The sequence below is a fragment of the Mus pahari genome, chromosome X (assembly GCF_900095145.1).
Source record: "Mus pahari chromosome X, PAHARI_EIJ_v1.1, whole genome shotgun sequence".
Classification (NCBI taxonomy): Eukaryota; Metazoa; Chordata; class Mammalia; order Rodentia; family Muridae; genus Mus; species Mus pahari.
The window spans coordinates 143,997,448-144,005,289 of NC_034613.1; positions in this window are offsets into that span (position 1 = coordinate 143,997,448).

A 7,842-nucleotide genomic window follows, 5' to 3' on the forward strand; every position below is an offset into this window, starting at 1 on the left:
TGGAGCATGGCAAAGCTTGGTCTCAACAGTCATTACTATCCTTATCAAACAGGAGAAAATTAAGGGCAGCGTGTGTAATATATTCTTCCTTAGCTGTGCACAGTGGGAAATGCTTATAATCCCAGTAATCTGGAAGTGAAGGGCTCAGACCAGCCTGGGATATGTGAATGGAGGTAGAGAGAAAAAGAAGACACTAGGCCTAGAAGACATTTAAGAGGCATCGAAAGATAACTGACTGGTGTTGTGGCCTGAATACACAACTTGAATCCCCATGCTGGGAGCTACCTTGCCTAGGAGTCTGCTTCCTTCTGCTGTAGCAGTCATCCTGGGAGGTTAATGCATTGATTGCCTACTCCATTATCTAATCAGCCCACACACTGCCTGAGTTTATCACCAAGCAAACTCCTGTTTGTATTTTTAACAGGAAAATCACCATCCTGAAATGACTTAAAACAAACTGTAGTCTCAACAACAGCTTGCCTTTGAATTCTATAAGCCAAACATGAGGCTCCTTGTGTTCTTTCAGCCAAGCCCCTGAAGGTCTTTTTCTCTTCCAGTCTGAACTTGTTTGTACTAAAAACAGCCAAGAAGAGAACATTAAAGAAATGACTCCAGTGGAATATTTCTGAGACATACAATTAAGTAGAAAATGTGATGTAGTAGTGCATGTATGAAATAAAGCCATTTATAAAAATGAAATGAAAAAAATATACATGAGACAACTTCTCTGAAGGTATGTATAAAACATAGTTGAGCCTGGAGACCTGGAGCAGAAGAGAGCAAGCCCCATGTGTACCAGTATTGTAGGCCCTGACAGCACTGACTGCTCTGTTTTGTGACTGAGAACCTTTTAAGGGCAGTGTCCTCCCTTGTTTGGACAGGAAGACATGCCCAAAATGTCACGGGAACAAGACAAGGGGAAAGTGCTGGAGAAATATGCCAACACCATAACATTAGGAGCAAGCTGATTCTAGGCTGTGCATTCTGCTGATTCCCAGAACTCCTGAGGCTGACAGGGTCCCATCGTCCCATCTGCCCATGTGCAGTCCTGCTTCTCAATTCTCCCCTTTCCAGCTTCCTGTTTTACTACTCCAGTGGCTTCCAAATCAGTTACAGGTTATATAACTCAGAGCTGGTTTCCAGAGGAACAATGCTCTCCAGAAAAACTTTCTTCAATGATGGGAACATCTTCCCTGCCCAATGTCGTAGCTGGTGGCCCCATATATCATTGACTATGGTCTGAGTCATGCTTGAAACACTTCAGGTGTTCAGCAGCTTAGTGGATAGCATGCCCATCATCAGTCACAGTTCTATTGCATAGTACAGTTTGGTAGCCAGCACTGGTGACAAAACATTGTATTAAGAAGCAAGTAGCTGGGACCAGCATGATGGCTCAAGATGGAGCATGTGCTGCTCTTCTGAGAACCTGAGTTTGGTTCCCAGCACCCACAGTGAGCAGCTGGTAAACATCTATAACTCCAGCCCCAGGGTATCTGATACCTCTGCCCTTGTAGAGCAGCTGTACTCACATGCACACACCCACAAACAGACACATGTATACAGAGACTTTTAAAATGGTAAAACTAAAATCATTAAAACAGCAGCAGCATGAACCAGCAGGAGAGCTCAGATAATTCCTTAATTTGCTGCCAAGCCTAATGACTTGAGTTTAATTTTTGGTACTCAACACTGAAAGGAGAGAGATGACTCCTACAAGTTGCTCTGTGATCTCCACTAGTATACACAGAAAACTAAATTTTTATAAATGTAATACAAATGTAAGAAGCTATCTTTCTTTGTGACAGGATCTCTCTATGTAGCTCTGGCTGTCCTGGAACTCATTATGTAGAGCAGGTGGGCCTCAAACTTACAGAGATCTGCCTCCTAAGTGCTGGGCTGTTGAGGTTTGGTCTGTTGCTATGTGTTTTAATGCTAATTTTTGTCTCCCCGGGTCTAATTGCCTCAAGACAAGAAGATTCTCAATTATAGCAGTTTTTGTTGTTTAAATCTGCCCCTCCCCCAAAGTTATCCGGGATTGGTCAATAAAGATGCCTACAGCCTGTAGCTGGGCAGAAGAGAGGTAGGTGGGACTTCAGTTCTTAGGGCTTGGGGTCTGAGGTAAAAACTATGAGAGAGAGAGAGAGAGAGAGAGAGAGAGAGAGAGAGAGAGAGAGAGAGAGAGGGAGAGAAGGAGGGAGAGAGGAAAGGAGGAAGAAGGAAGAAAGCTTCATGGGGTAGGTGGATCAGGAGCATATGGCCATGAGGCACAGGCTGGAAGAATCAGCCTGTTGGTGGCCCAGGCAGAACATGGCAAGTGATATCTTTAGGGTTATTGACAGGGAAGTAGACAAAATAACATAGAGAGTTGATATCTATCCAGCTCTAATGCTTTAAGGCTTATTATAAAGGTTTTGTGTCTCTTATTTCAGAACTAAATTATTAAAGGTGAGGTAGAAACCCCTAATTAATATTTACCACAACACTGGAATTAAAGGTATGTGTTGCCACACTAGGCTTAAGAAGCTGTCTTTAAGGCACTAGAGATGTGATTGACCTCTCTGAGCCCCTCTGGGGTCTAGGTGTAGAGTTCATTTAAAAAACTGGTTAGAATTCAAGTATCTCTCCTATTACCTCTGCATGTCAGCTAAAGACAGTTCTGCTGCTGGCTCTCATGACAGAAAGCATAAAATCAAGGTACCCCTCCCTCGTAGGGAACACAACCCCATTCCAATGAACACTAGTTTTTAATATTGTCATCCAACAGGCTAACTAATAACACTACATAAATCTTCCAGGAGGACCACATGTACATGCTTGTGTGCATGTGTATATATTGTGTGGAGGACAGAAGAAAAATTTCAGAAGTCTATTCTCTTACTCCACGCAAGAGATTATAAAAAACATTAACCAAAAGTCATAAAGAATGAACTAAGGACATACACCACAAATGCAAGGACAGGAGATAAAATATTGACTGGGTTTATCTATACAAAACTTCAAGGACAACATAGTTATGGATTTTAACTCTTGATGAACCTGTAAGCTAGTAACAAATGATGAATGTTTAGCCAGGTAATTACTCCTAGTGTATATGCATGTAGACATTCTCTGTTGTGACCCTATTGTTCAATTTATGACCTGAATTTATGTGTAAACTCATAGTGAACTTGTTACCATGTGATTACACACTCTGAAAGTCAGACAAGTGCTGAGAACAAGGAGCAGAGACAGGCCTCCTTCCCCCTTTCTTCTATAAGCCAGCCCAATTAAATGCTTTCTTTTATAAGAGTTACCATAGTCATGGTGTCTCTTTACAGCCATAGAACACTGAATAAGACCCAGAACAAATGTATAATCCCAGCATTGCATAGGTAAAGATAAGAAGTACACTGAGACGTGCTGGTCTGTGAGTCTAGTTTTAAACACCAGGCTCAGTGTGAGATCCTGTCTCAACAAATAAGGTGGAGAGGGACTGAAGAAGACACCCAACATCAACCTCAGGCCTACACACAAACACTCACACAAACACATGCAGCTAAAAAATAAATTAAAAGGTAAGAACTGCAACAAAAGTGAATTTATACCAAGGTTGAATTTTTGTAATACTTTGATATGTAGAATATTTGAATATTTAAAATCTTTCTCAACATTTGTATTGAATACAGACAATAACCTCTTAGTCCTCTGTTAGCATACTTTTCCTATGGATAAACTTGAGCTCTTAGCTTGCTCTACCCAGAAAAAAAGCAATAAAGCAACTACATTCATTCAAGACTTTCTCATTTTTTAAAGTTCTGTCTGTGTGTGTGTGTGTGTGTGTGTGTGTGTAAAATGAGTGACTAGTGTCTATAGAAGCAAGATGATGACCTTGGAAAATGGAGTTACAGATGGTTATAAGTTACCATGTAGGTGCTGGGAATTGAGCCTGAGTTCTCTGGAAGAGCAACCAGTGCTCTTAACTACTGAGCCATCCCTCTAGCCCCACCCAGGATTTTATATACTCAAGTTTGTGTCTGATTGGCACTGATCCTACAAAACAGCCCTTGAGACCAACATGTAGAAGGCACAGTGAAAACTGGCTCATCTTGATTGTCCCTAGTATCTAAAGTTGTGTTTTCTATTTCCCTTTGCTGCTAGTTGTGGGTATATGACTAAATTCTAACCAATGAGATGTAAGCAAAAAGTTCCCATGGCTGCTACCAGCTGTCTTTTAAAGACAGCTGGCATATGCACACTGAACTTTGTTCTTCATCTCTTTCTTCTGCTGCCCTGAATCCTTTTATAGTGGTTCGACTCCTGAGCATGATTTTCAAGTACAGCTGGGACATCATTGCCCTGAGAGAACACCAGAGCAATGAAATGAGTCTTCGGGACTGGACGAAACAGAAAAGTCATATCGATTCTGAGTTACTCTGTCCTGACTTTTTTCCTGAGAGGAAGTTTCATTTCCTTGAGCTGCTATGATTTGGAGTCTGGAGTGTGTTACCTGCAGCTGTCCCTAATCCATTTTGATCAGTTGCTGGCCATGGTGAGGAAAAGCACCCCACACACGCATACCTAGGGAGATGGTGAAGATCTGGGCTATTTAAAATGAAGGGAAGTGAGCTACTCTGGAAGAATTTATGAATTCAAGGCTAGGCTGGCCTTTATAAGGAGATCCTGTCTCAAAGCAAAATTTAAACGATGGTTCAGTGGATAAAACACATCCTGCATAAAGACCTGAGTTCAAATCTACATAAAGCCAGACATGTTAGCCCATATCTTTAATCCTAATGTTCCTATGCTGAGATGGGATATAGGGGCAAGAGAATCCCCAGAAGCTCACTGGCCAATGAGCCTGGTGTACACAGTGGACAAAAGACTCTGTCTCCAACAAAGACAGAAGGCAAGGACCAACATCCAAGGCTGTCCTCTGACCTTCACGCATGTACTGTGGTACATGTGTACCCATATTTATGTACATGAACCCAGAGAGAGAAAGAGATTAAAAGATGAAGTGAAGCTGAAACCATCACAGACTGTGCCCATCACTGACTCCCAACTTACATCTCCTGCCCACCTGTGCCACATTTATAGTAACTTGCTCTTTCCAACTTTTCATTTCTCTACAAGTAGTCAATTTCCTTTCTATTTTTGCCTAGGACCATTTCCTACGATATTTCAAGGGTCTTTTTTTTCCTTTGAAGTACAGTAGAAATAGAACTAGTTGCCAAATAGAAACAACACACACGTAGCAGAGACTCTCATTATGCATGAACCTCATTATGCAGGAAGTGAAATGCAAAGGGCATAAGAAGCCAGTTTCTGAAAGGAAGCCATAAAAGGCATTGCTGCTCTCTCCTGTCACTCCCTTCTGCTTCCCCGGGGGTATATGGCACTCCCTGCGCAAGGTTCTTTTTATGGTAGACATGCACATATGTCATTTCTGTCTTAGAAGATAAGTGTGTCTCTGTAAGTCACAAACGACCATTGTTGCCCAAGTTATGCAAAGAAGAATATTAATCCATCCTGTAAATTTGCCAAGACACAGTTCTTTTATGTCATCTTTCTGGGAGGAGGGGGGATCTGATTTTTGTTCTAGTTGGAAAAGTAGAATTCTGGCACAATATTTTGTATTTGGTCTTTTTTCATATAAGGAAACAAAATATACAGAGTACATATAGTCATAAGATAGCATTCCAAATAAGAGGAATAAGGAAAATGAGAGGGGGCAATGGGGACAATAAAGGAGACAAAAATACATTATATGTATAAAAATGTCATGATGAAATTCATTATTGTGTACAATTAATATATGTCAAATCCACAAAAACATTGAAAATATTGTTCCACAAACTGGGCATTAATGGAAGCCTCTCATGTTGTTGTTGCTGTTGTCGTTAAATTATGTTAAAACCCTAAGAATGAAATGAAGATATTCTAAAGACACTCTTGTTCTTCTTCCACATTGCCCATATGGTGGTTGCCATCTCCTTCTTGGCATTATAGCTGTCCTCTGACATCTGAAGGAGCTCATGGTCAACAAAAAGAGGAACAAGATGTCCATCTGGCACCAATAAAACAGACAAGCAAAATGAATCAAAACTGGTAAAAAACCAACAGGTGTTGACAGTAGGATACAGAGATGACCCAAGGGCTAAATCCTGATGCCCAACATTGGTTATGAGTAGAAACCAAGCACATGCTTTCTGGCAGCTTCCTGAAATTCCTGGTCCCTACATTAAGGTACTGGAAGTGCTACTGATATGTACCAGATCTTACTGTGCTGACATGGTTCTGGTTTCTTCCAAGAACCACAAAGCCATCACAGAAAAAGCAACACAGCTGGCCATCAAAATCACTAATCCTAATGCCAGGCTGCAAAGTTAAGAAAATTAATGGATAACTCACATGCATATTTTATTTGTGCTTAAATAAAACTACAAAAACTGAAAGGGGGATTGAGGGAAGGGAGGGGAAAGGGAGGAAGGGAGAAAGAGGGAGGGAGGGACAGGGACAAATGTGAGAGAGAGAAAGAGGGAGGGAGGGAGGGAGGGAGAGAGAGAGAGAGAGAGAGAGAGAGAGAGAGAGAGAGAGAGAGAGAGAGAGAGAGAGATTTCTGTCTCTCAGTGTGAATACCACACTATTAAAATAATAGGCTCCAAAGAAATGGGAATTTCATGCTGGAAGAAGGAAAGGGGACCAGACAAAGGAGGAACTTGTCTCTGGAAAGAGATTTTACACAGTTCTAACAACTTGTCAGACCACCTTATAGGATGAGACTGAAGCCCAGAGAAGGGTGGGTTGGGTCTATGGTGCACAGGACCACACCTTTACTGAAACTTGAATGTGCATATCCTTGGAGCTCTATTTAAAGGTTAATCTCACTTGGACTCAAGATGGACTTGAATACTGTCGTGGTTACTGTTCTATTGTTATGAGAAGACACTATGAACAAGGCAACATATAAAAGAAAACTCTTGCTTGGGGCTTGCTTAGAGTTCCAGAGGGTGTATCCATGATCATTATGGCAGGAAGCATGGCAGCAGGCAGCCAGGCAAGCAGGCAAGCAGGCATAGCACTGGAGCAGTCACTGAGAGTTTACATCTGATCCATAAGTCAGAGGCAGAGACAGCCAGATGGGGCCTGGCATAGGCATTTAAAACCTTTGTTATAGCCCACTCCCAATAATAAACCTTCCCCAAAGGCCACTTCTCCTAATCCCTCCTAAACAGTCCACCAACAGGGAACCAAGCTTTCAAATACATGAACCTATGGGAGCCATTCTCATTCAAATGACCACAAAGGGTTCACTGGTTCACATGATCTTTGTCCCTCCTCCCAACACTGCCACATTAAATAAATCTCCTTCTGTTTCCCACTTTAAAAAATCAAGGAAGTCAGTCCATAGAAATAATCATCTATAGATATTAAGATGCTAATATATTTTAACTCTGTTTTTCTACTCACATTTAAGATTAATTGCAAACTGAATGCAGGTATCCAAACAACAGAAATGGAAATATCAGCTTTGTCACTGGTAAGAGTATGACTCAAGTCTGGGTGAGGATGTGACTCCCATTGGTAGAGTGCTTGCATTCATTAAGCCCTGAGTTGCACTTCCTATCACCACACAAACCTGCCAAGGAGATGCATGCCTGTAATCCCAGTACTCTGGAAGTGGAGGCAGTTGGGTCAAAAGATCAAGGTCATTCTCAGATACACAGTAATTTTGAGGCCAATTTAGGCCTCAAAATCTTGTGTTAAAAAAAGTGTACATGCATACACACACGCACACAATGCATACATGCACAAGTTCAAATGGACATTCTATTTCTTTTTCTGGGGGCTGTGTCCACCCTG